Source organism: Amblyomma maculatum, chromosome 9 (genome assembly GCF_055883805.1).
Source record: "Amblyomma maculatum isolate TAMU_Amacu chromosome 9, ASM5588380v1, whole genome shotgun sequence".
Lineage (NCBI taxonomy): Eukaryota > Metazoa > Arthropoda > Arachnida > Ixodida > Ixodidae > Amblyomma > Amblyomma maculatum.
This window is the reverse complement of record NC_139352.1, coordinates 29,143,729-29,154,873: the sequence shown is the minus strand read 5'-3', so window position 1 is coordinate 29,154,873 and position 11,145 is coordinate 29,143,729.

The window sequence follows — 11,145 nt, the reverse complement described above, 5'->3', positions numbered from 1 at the left end:
GTATCTGATTTCAGCTGCGCCTCAGTCGCCGCATTGATGTCATGTGTCGATGTTGTAGAAAGAGAGCAAGAAGTAGTAAAGGCAGAACATCGAAAACTACAGGAACAAGTTGCTGAAATGAAACAAAAAAACTAGCCGGCGCCGCCATCACAAACCAAAATGATGGACATTGCAGAGCGAGATACGAGCAGTAACGCGGCCACAAAACGATAGGTAGGTAGGTCAAGGATGATTGGAATATCCAAGCCCTTCAAACATCCTGGCCTACGTCTTGTAGTCAATACAAACTACGCAGCGGCTCTTTTTGATTAAAAGAAAACAAAAATGAAAGTAATAAAACATTTTCCAGCCCCGGTATCTGCTATCTAGAATACTGAAGCATGTGAAAAGGGATGGCGGAAAGAAAAAGATAGCGAGGGACAGGAAAATTAATTCACAGAGTTGGGTATATGGAGGATAAACAGAGTTGGCTAAAATTAAAAAATAAGCTATAATACACCATGTCACATAAAAACAGTAGGTTAGTTGAGCTCTGCCCGCGGTTGTCTTGGTCCATGGACTCACGCACTCGACACAGCGGACGAGCCTCCAGAATTGTCGGTGCTCCGGGATCAGACAGCCGGCACAGCTATTCCCGTCCCTCCCCCTTCCCCTTCGCACTCCGAGCACGTGTCATCAGGAGAGAGTAATGTGAGGAGGCGGCGATGATAGGGTAGGGGTAGAGAGTGCCGGCGAATCCGTTCCGATATTGCGCCGCCGCTGGACGCCGCGTTTCGGAGGCGGAATAAAAGAACAAAACAGGCAAATAGGCAAACAAGCCGAGCGTGTACTCCGTCCGCGTCACTACAAAATGAACGACGTGCACACGCTACACACAGCACAAAAGCTTAACGGGTGATCATATCGTCCGAGATAGCGCTCGCGGAGCCCTCGGTCGTAGCGGGCACTACTTGCGAGATGGGACACACGGCTGGTCCGCCTGCTCGGTAATCACAGCTATGATGTTGTTGTTGTGGCTGTAGGAAGAAAGAAAAGAAAATGCACGGGCCTGCTACTGGCTCTGTAGCTGAGCCACCTCCGCTGCCTCGTGCGGACAGAAGAGAAAATAGACAAGGAAGAAAGAAGAGGGAGAGAGAGACGCGCGCCGCTACAACAGCCGTCGTCCTCCACCACCGAAGTGATGGCGGGTGCAATAACGGCCTACAATAGATAAAAATCAGTGGCTAGCTAGCCCCCGCAGCAAGCGGTGTTGGCATACCGTCCCAGCCCCGTAGGGCCAGAACTGCCAGCCTTCACCACCGCCCGATAATCACAGCTATTTGTGCCTCACGTGCCGTATACATGAACTACACGTCATAGCCTTAGTTAGAATTTCGAAACCAAAGCGGCGTCTGTAGAGAAATCAAATTCTATTATAAACTATTTAGCTTCCTAGACGAGTACCAGGTGGTGATGCACGTATTTTATTATATAAGACATCATTTAGGAGTACAAAACGCCAAATGAAATCAGACGCGTATAGTGCTTTTTTGGACAATAAGGACAAATGGGTAGTTGAATACTTACAGTAATGAAGTCATGTGTCAAAATTATTTATGGCGTGACTGCAAAACATATTAGCCATACTACTTTGAATTTTAAGCTCTGACCTTCCTCCCTTCCCTTACGGCCGGTTCATGTGTCCACAGCGCGTGTGACAGATACTGCGCCTTTCCCTTCCTGTGAACCAATTATTATTATTTCTATTATTGGCTGCCCCTTCAAGGAGCCGAGCAATAGAGACAAGTTGTTTATAGCTGTTGATGCAACGGTAGGTCATCATCCAATCATTTCAGGCATATTTGCTCCTTTCTGTAGCTTTGTTATTTGCACGCAAAACGTGATTTTGTTGCATGTTCCTAGAGATGCTCGGCTGCTTAGAACTCCCACTGTTCCGTTGTTTCCAGTCAAGGTACAAAAAAAAAGGAATGTGGACGCAGTTCTTGTACAGCATTTCGCCTTTCTCTCCTACCTTCCTCCCATCCCTCATTGTGTGTGCCAGGAGTCCGCCGACAGCCCCGCCGGGGTGGCACAGTGGTAAGACGCCCGACTACTGTCCGGAATTCCCGGATTCGAACCCGACCTCGGCGGCTGCGTTTCGATGGAGGCGAAACGAAGAGGCGTCCGTGTGCTGTGCGATGTCAGCGCACGTTAAAGATCCCCAGGTGGTCGAAATTACTCCTTAGCCCTCCACTACGGCTCCTCTTTCTCTCTATCCACTTTAACTCCCACCTTCCTCCCTTACCTCACGGCGCGGTTCAGGTGTCCACAGAAAACGAGTGAACGAGTGAGACAGTTACCGCGCATTTCCCTTCCAATGAACCAATTATGAACCAATTCCGCCGACAATTGCTGCATTTCGATGAAGGCGAAACGAAGAGGCGTCCGTGTGCTGTGCGATGTCAGCGCACGTTAGATCCCCAGATGGTCGAAATACTCCGCAGCCCTCCACTACGGCTCCTCTTTCTTTCCACTTTCACTCCCATCTTCCTTCCCTTACGGCGTGGTTGAGGTGTCCACTGTTAGCAGATACTCAAATAAACAAGAAGAACTAATTTATTGAGGTCGCATTAAGAAATTAGGTGGATGTCAGTCCGCAAGAAGAACGCGCCTGTGCGAACTCCGCTGTTGCGATGCGTGTCCGTCCAGTCGCTCGGTCCAGCTTCGACTGACTCTCCCGGTATTCACATTTCACACCTTCACATCGTTCTTCCCACGGTTGAATCCCTGGTAACGGCACGTACACCAGTCACACACACGTCAGAGACGGCTCGCCCTCTCTCCTCACGTGATCTTGCTCTACGGTTTCGTGTGCTGCGGCGACGGCCGTGAGAAAGATCACGTGAGGAGAGAGGGCGAGCCGTCTCTGACGTGTGTGTGACTGGTGTACGTGCCGTTACCAGGGATTCAACCGTGGGAAGAACGATGTGAAGGTGTGAAATGTGAATACCGGGAGAGTCAGTCGAAGCTGGACCGAGCGACTGGACGGACACGCATCGCAACAGCGGAGTTCGCACAGGCGCGTTCTTCTTGCGGACTGACATCCACCTAATTTCTTAATGCGACCTCAATAAATTAGTTCTTGTTTATTTGAGTATCTGCTAACATGGCGCAGTCGACAGGATGTCAGTCAGACGCAACCACTGAAGACGCAGCGGTTCAACGGCGAACATTCTCGACTCACTCCGACTCAACGACCGTCAACGTTCTGCTGTCCTCGGTCGACCGCAACCGCTTGGGCACTGCTACGAAGAAGCAGCTTGCGGACTGACATCCACCTAATTTCCTAATGCGACCTCAATAAATTAGTTCTGCTTGTTTATTTGAGTGTCTGCTAACACCACGGAGAACAAGTGAGACAGCTACCGCACTTTTCCCTTCCTATAAATAAAAAAATACTGCACTTTTCTTTTCCACAACACTCATCAATCTAGTAATGCATTTTAACATTCACCTAGAGCGAACGGGCTATCGTACATCATTCGCGGCGCGCCTGTCGTGCAGAGGTCCACGTTCGAACAGCCCAGACCACTTCATCATGACCAGTGACACAGGCACGATTTCATTACACTTTGGAGATTTACGCGGCTTTATGACAAACGCTACATGTTCGTTACGCTTGTAATAAGGAAGAACACTCGAGAACCCATTCTTTTTTCTTTATCTACTTCCCCTCTTCTAGAAAACATTCTGCCTGGGAACTTGCTCAGGTTTTCGCTATGGTGTTATATGTTGCGGTATATATAAATTTAACACTCCCAGGCCACAAACAACAAAGTTATTAATTTTGGTAATGTTAACCACGCTTTAGTAGATGCTTGAACGTTTCTGCCTGCATCATTTTATTATAGCGCAGCTGTTATGCGCCAGATAGGTGGTTAAGCTGTGTCACAGTTGTTGGTGTACGCTGTGGCATGCAAGCGTGTCGTCAACCGCCAGTAGACACCAATTATCATGACATCGTCTCAGGGGGTAGCGTGCTACCTATCGCCGGCTGCATTATCATCACAGCATAAATAAACGAGGTCGTGAAATAAAGACCGATCATTCTACTTGTGTTACTCAAATAATTTAATCGAAACAGAACAGTGGCGACGAGGTTTACGCAGTAGGGCGGTGCCCCTGAAGAGCGGCTACTCAGACCGGATAGCAAAGATAATCCGATGGCGCCAGGCGAAGCGTCTGCTTTCTCCGAGCAAAAAAGGGGCTGGTCTGCCTACAGGGTGAGCTTGGAAGCGTATTTTGAAGCATAAGAAATCACGGATACGGCAAACAACGAGATCTTCTGGTCGCCACTCTATCCAACAGCGCTGTCAAGGTTCTCCAAGGACGGTGCCACCCTAATAGAGTCAATGACCTCCAATTCAGCTATGTCATCGAGCATCTACAGAGCTATTATGAGCCGCGTCACCAAACCAGCGGCCAGTTACCCGTTTTTCACGCGTAGACAACAAAAGGTGAGAGTGTTCGGGATTTTCAGCCGCCCTTCGCCGCTTGGCCGAAGACTGCAATTTTGGAGCGATGCTGGACCGCATACAGCGCGACCGCATAATATGCGGTGGTCAGGACGAAGACGTCAGACGTCACCTGTTGACCAGCAGCCAGATGTCGTTTAATGAAGCAGGAGACTTCGCCATTTCTGCTGAGGTCGCTGCGGAAAACGCGCAGCAGATGCGGAGACTACCCTCCCTCGAGTCAGGCACAAACAATTTCGTCCGATCGGCTCGCTCACGTCCAATGTCTAGAAAATCAAGCAGTCTGTCTCACAATGCATTCCTGTCGTGCACCCCCCGATGTGGCCCTTCCTCGCGCCAAGCACATGATTGCCGCCACCTCAGAACAATGTGCCGTCGGTGCAGGAAATGCCACTTAGCACGAGTGTGTAGAGCGCCGGACGAAGCCACTTAGGGCAGGCGGGCGGTATACCTACTTCCTCAAAGCCAGCAATATAGCCCTGAAGACTGCAAATTGTTGCATACACTGATTTCGTATCACGCAGCAAACAGCTTTCACGTCAAGGCTATTCTTTGGCGAATAAGTTGGAACAGAGTTCCGCTCACTACGTTGGTAGACACTGGGTCACCAATGAGTGTGATTCCGTGGGCAGCGATCGAAAAACACCGGGATAGGTGACCACGACTGCAGGCAGCAATAATGCAGCTATCGTGTTTCAAGGCGCCACTTCCTATCGCTGGAAAGTTGCAACTCACTGCGAGTCTGGGTGGCGCGACTGTACAGTCAGAGCTGGTTGTTTATCGTCCGGAGCCGACGCTTTGCGGCCCTGACACTATTCGAAGCTTCAATACGGCCGGAGTGCCACTAATCACTGTGGCGTGCATAAGCCACAGACAGAAGGTTGGAAACCCTGTTTTCAAAGTACAACGAAGTTTTCGCTCCGGGACTTGGATTGCCCAAAGGGCCACCAGTCCACCTGTCCGTCAGAGAAGATGCCAGGCCCCAGTTTTGTAAAGCTCTAGGGTGCCGTAGGCGCTCAAGCAAATGGTGTGAAAAGAGCTAGATAGGCTTACGGTGAATTCTACGACCTTAAATGGAGCAATACTCGTTGTCACGGGTTGCTGATATATTTGCGAATCTCAATGGCGTAGACGTCTTCAGCACTTTGGACTTGCATAATGCTTTCAATCAGCTGTCCCTCGAGGAAGACTCGAAGATGCTAGCTGTCCTGAACACACACAAGGGCCTATACTGCTTCAACGGACTAGCCTCCGGGCTGTCTTCAGCGCCGGCAATCTTGCAGGGATGCATGGAATTCATGCTTAGTGGTTTTCCAGGGGTACTGGTCTGTCTGGACGACATTATTGTGACGGAAAAGGCGAACGTCTATACAATCCTGGAGCAAGTGCTTGAAAAATGAAAGTTAAGACAAGAGCAAGTTACATTACTTGGGCACTGCAATGATATCAATGGCTTACGGCCTAAAAGCGGCAACATAACAGCACTGCTCGACATCCCCCGCCCAACTCAGTTGGCGAGCTAAAATATTTTTCGGCATTTTAAATTACTACGGCAAGTTCTATAGACACATGTGTCAACTCTACTGGCGCCCTTATGCGCGTTGTTGGTGAAAGGCGTGAAGCGGTTCAGGGGCACAATGCAGCAGATGGCTTTCAAAGCAGCTAAGAAGGCAGTAAAGAATGCACATCTCTTTAGTGAATTTAGACTCAAACAAGCCCCTTCGCTTAGATTGTGACGCGTCTGCAGTGGGTCTTGGAGCCGTATGGTCGCATCGAGTCGGCGGGGTAAATTACCCCATAGGATTCCGAACACGAACACTAACGAAAACCGAGAACTATTCCCAGCTAGAAAAGGAGATACTGCGCCTTTCCATTCATGTGGAACAAATATGAAAGGCCCGCTTCAGAGCTAAGGTGGACTTTCATTCTCACCTTCCTTCTTTCCTTTACAGCGCGATTCAGGTGTCCACATGAACAAGTGTGACAAATAATGCACCTTTCCATTCCTGGGAACCAATTATGAAAGGTATACTTCATAGCTGGGACTGAGGTGGTGAAGGGTGGTTGTTCCTGGCCCTACGGCGCTGGGACGGTTCGTCAACGCCGCTTGCAGCGGGGGCTAGCCAGCCACCAAATTTAATCTGTTGGTTGGTTAGTTTGTGGGGTTTAACGTCCCAAAGCGGCTCAGGCTATGAGAGATGCCGTAGTGGAGGACACCGGAAATTTCGACCACCTGTGGTTCTTTAACGTCCACTGACATCGCACAGCACACGGGCGCCTTGCTTCTCGCCTCCATCGCAAAGCGGCTGCCAAAGCCGGGGTTCGATCCCGCGTCCTTAGGCACAGTAGTCAAGCGCCGTAACCACTGCACCACCCCGGCGGGGCGAAATTTGATCTGTTGTCGGCCGTCATTGCACCCGCCACCGCGTAGGTGGTGGACGACGGCTGTTGCAGCGCGCGTCCTTCCGTCTTCTTCTCTACTTTCTCTCTCCTGTCTGCACGAGGCAGCGGAGGTGGCTCAGCTACAGAGCCAGTAGCAGGCCCATGAATTTCATTTCCTTCTTCCTACAGCTACAAGCAGCGGACGTGGCTCAGCTACAGAGCCAGTGGAAGGCCTCTGCATTTCCGTTTCCTTCTTTCTACAGCCACAACAGCTGGGTCCACACATGGTACACACTGCAAAGATGATTTAGGTGTCCACAGAATCAAGTGTGACAGATTGTGCGCCTTTCCATTTGTGAGCCAATTATGATTGATTGATTTATAGGAAGGGAAAGGCTCACTTGTTTTCTGTGGACACCTCAACCGCGCCGTAGGGGAAGGGAGGAAGGTGGGAGTGAAAGTTGAAAGAGAGAGAGAAGCCGTAGTGGAGGGCTATGGAGTAATTTCGACCACTTGGGGATCTTTAACGTGCGCTGACATCGCACAGCACACGGACGCCTCTTCATTTCGCCTCCATCGAAACGCAGCCGCCGAGGTAGGGTTCGAACCCGGGTACTCTGGCACAGTAGTCGGGCGTCGGGCGGCACCACCCCGGCGGGGCAATTGGCTTGGATGTCATGAAAGAAGCTTTGTGGTCAGAGAAGTTGGTTGGTTGGTTGGTTGGTTTGTGGGGTTTAACGTCCCAAAGCGACTCAGGCTATGAGAGACGCCGTAGTGGAGGACTCCGGAAATTTCGACCACCTGGGGTTCTTTAACGTGCACTGACATCGCACAGCACACGGGCGCCTTGCTTTTCGCCTCTATCGAAAAGCGGCCGCCGAGGCCGGGATTCGATCCCGCATCCTTGGGAACAGTAGTCGAGCGCCGTAACCACTGCGCCACCCCGGCGGGGCTGGTAAAGAGAGCAATTGAGTTATCGGGACGTTGCGGGAAGCAGCGCGTGGGCCCATATAGGAACGTTGCACGACGAACAGACAGCACCGACTGACTGATTCCGCTGACGCCGCTATCGAGTGAAGCGAGTGAAAACGGGATGCACGCACCGTGATCCGCTGATAGCGAGCCGGCGTTTCGGCAACCGGATAGCACCCTCGCCCCCACACAGGAAGAAGGGGAGACCCCCTCCTCCTCTTTCTGCATGGCGGCGACGGTATTAAAGATCCACAGCCCCGCCGGGGTGGTGCAGTGGTAAGACGTCCGACTACTGTGCCGGAGTACCCGGGTTCGAACCCGGGTATTGGTTTCTTCTCTAGGGAGAGAAGAAACTAATTGTCATCCCAATTGGGAGTGAAGAAACCAATGGGGCATCCCAATGGGGCATCCCAATTGGGATAGAGTAATCCCATTGGGCTAACTGGGAAGCCCAATGAGTTCCTTCAATCCCCATTAGGATGCATTCACTCCCAATTGGGGCGCCCAATTGATTTCTTCACTGCCAATTGGAAGTCATGAAACCATCTGGGCTTCCAACTGGACTTCCCATTGGTTCTAATTGGTCCAAAGGAAACATTCCCAAATCAGAAAGTCTAGTCAGTGATACCCTTAACTGAGATGTGCACATATATACATACCTCTATAAAGAGACAACAATGAAAAATTTAAGATCTTATAGAAAGTATATGCCACTTTATGTTTCTTGATTTTATCGTGTCCACTGTAAGTGCAGGCATAATTTAATAAGGTAACTCAGAATAAGAGATGTGTCACTGATCCCAACAGCACTCGTCAACGAATGGAGTATATAAGTCTGCAAAGTATCCTGTGGATATATACATTGAATCTGTATTAGTTCCGTGTATGTGATGCATGCAATTGTCTCTTAGTTCTGTAAAAACTTGTAATTTCATTCCACTTTTATAAAAGCCGAGTCCCCTGTAACCATCTCGACAGAAAACATTGAAATTGCATCTCTATTCTTTTTTTTTCAGTTATGTGAGTTCAAACCATTTGGGCTCAATGGGTTTGCCATTTGAGTTCAATTGGTGAACCACTTGGTCTTCATGGATGACCAATTATTTCCAATTGGTAGCATCAAATAGTCAGGCCCGATGGGTGGCGAAAGCACAACTGGTTTGTGCCCATTTGGTTTGTGCCCAAATTCCCAATTGGACCCATTGATTTTTTTTACTGGGTCATCCGCTGTGGGGATCCCGCAGGCGGATAGGCGTGGCCGCACGTACGTCCCTTCGCTGCGCTGTGTTTCATTGTTTGAACACCAGAGTTCCTGCGTTTTTCCGATGAGGTTTCACGCATTGGATTAATCATCGCGTCACCTCGATTTGTTTATGAATGGCACTCCTCACCGGATGCGTGGGGTTAGAACCACTAACTCCCAAGCTGGGTAAGCGCATTGATGGGCGGAAGTGCAGTGCAATTCACTGGGACCTGCAACTGGAAGCTGCAACAACCTGCGAGGCCCTAGCCAACCAGCCGGTTCCTGACCTCGTCCTCCCAGCTGCGAGCCCAACGAAGGGCAGAGCCGAGGCTCTGCTCACCGGCAGGCCTAAACATTGACAGAAACAACCGCCTGGACCCCCAGCCGACGCACCCGCAACCTTTGCCGAAGGATCGAAGTCAAGGAACCTCTGCCGAAGGAAGTCCAACTCCCGATTTCCATCCCGCTGGTAGGACCAGGCCACAGCTCTGCCGTAATATATCCAGGCCTACTGCTGAGCACCGCTCACCAAGGAGCAGCTAGCAGTCGCCATACAGCGCAGTGATTGCCACAGCGCCCCGGGCCTGGATAGTATCGGCTACCAGGTGCTGAAGAACCTAAATGAGGACATGCGGGACAAACCTGATCCTCTAGATGTTCAATGACAACTGGACCTCTGCCATACTCATAGAGACTAAGGTTGCCATCATCGTTCCCATTCTGAAGTACGGAAACCCCATCCTAGCTGAAGTCTTACCGGCCGGTGGCGCTCACATCAGCCCCAGGAAAGATCATGGAGTCCATCGCCCTTGAGCGGATTTCATGGGTAGCAAAGCTCAGAATTCCTCCCTGCTCAACAGCCTGGGTTCCGGCATCATAGATGCACAGCGGACGCCATCATGGACGTAATGGCATGCTCGGAAGAGGCCAAAACTCTCAATCACGTGGTCTGTCTCACACTCCTGGACGTCCTTAAAGCATTACCAACGTGCAATACGCGGCGAACCTGAAGGCTGTGTACACCATTGGTCTCTGCCAACCTCCGGAAATATATCCAGTGCTTCCAGTAGGACAGGCAATCCCTGGTCCGTGTTGGTAACGCCACCAGCACACCCAGGAGCCTCACATGAGGTGTCCCCCATGGCTGTGTACTTAACCCCGTGCTCTTCAACCTGGTCCTGGTGCAACTCCATCTGCCTGATGGCTTGAAGACCCCATCTGCATCGCCATCTACGCGGAAGAAATCGCCATCTAGTGCAGGCTCGCGGGCCATGACCACAACGCCCCCAGGTCATCAGAAACGTTCAGCGGACCATCGACAGGATGAGCGCCTACCCAGACCGGGTGGGGCTTGGTCTCACCCTCTAAGACCGAGGCATGCTGCTCAACACGTACGCGACCAGGAGCCAGGCCAGGTAACAGCCCTTTCCATTGCGGATACCGAACTTTGCTGGAGCAGGACCGTTCGCTACCTGGGCCTCCAGATCGACTGGGACCTGTCCTGGCGGCCCGCTATCCATCACTTCTGCCGCCAAGCTAAGATGTCAAGGGAGCCATCTGGAAGCTCCTCTCCGGTGGCAATGGCATCACCCCACGAATCGGGTTGCGCCTCTTCGACGCCATAGCAGTGGCGCAGTGCCAGTATGCGCTCCCCTTGGTCCACCTCACCAGCCGGAACCTGGTCACGGATGGGCGCTCCTCGTCGAGCGGCTCCTATAGCTACCCCACTCCAAGATGGGACTGGCGGCCCACGAGTTGGAGCAACTTATGCGTGGTTCTCTCGAGATTCCGCTCTCAATACAGCCAGACTTCAGGCACTTCATCCAGGTCTCTACCTCGCCCGGGTCGTAGCAGCAAGCACAATACCCGACCAGAGGCCCTCAGGCAAGACGTCTCTGCCACCCTAAATGTCTCTTCCACCCTAAAGGACCTGGCCGATTACAAAGTCTACACAGATGGGTCAATCCTCCTCGGTCCCTGCCCTTCAGCTTCTGCTACTTGCCTGGCAACCTTCGCTCAAGACCAGCAACAGGC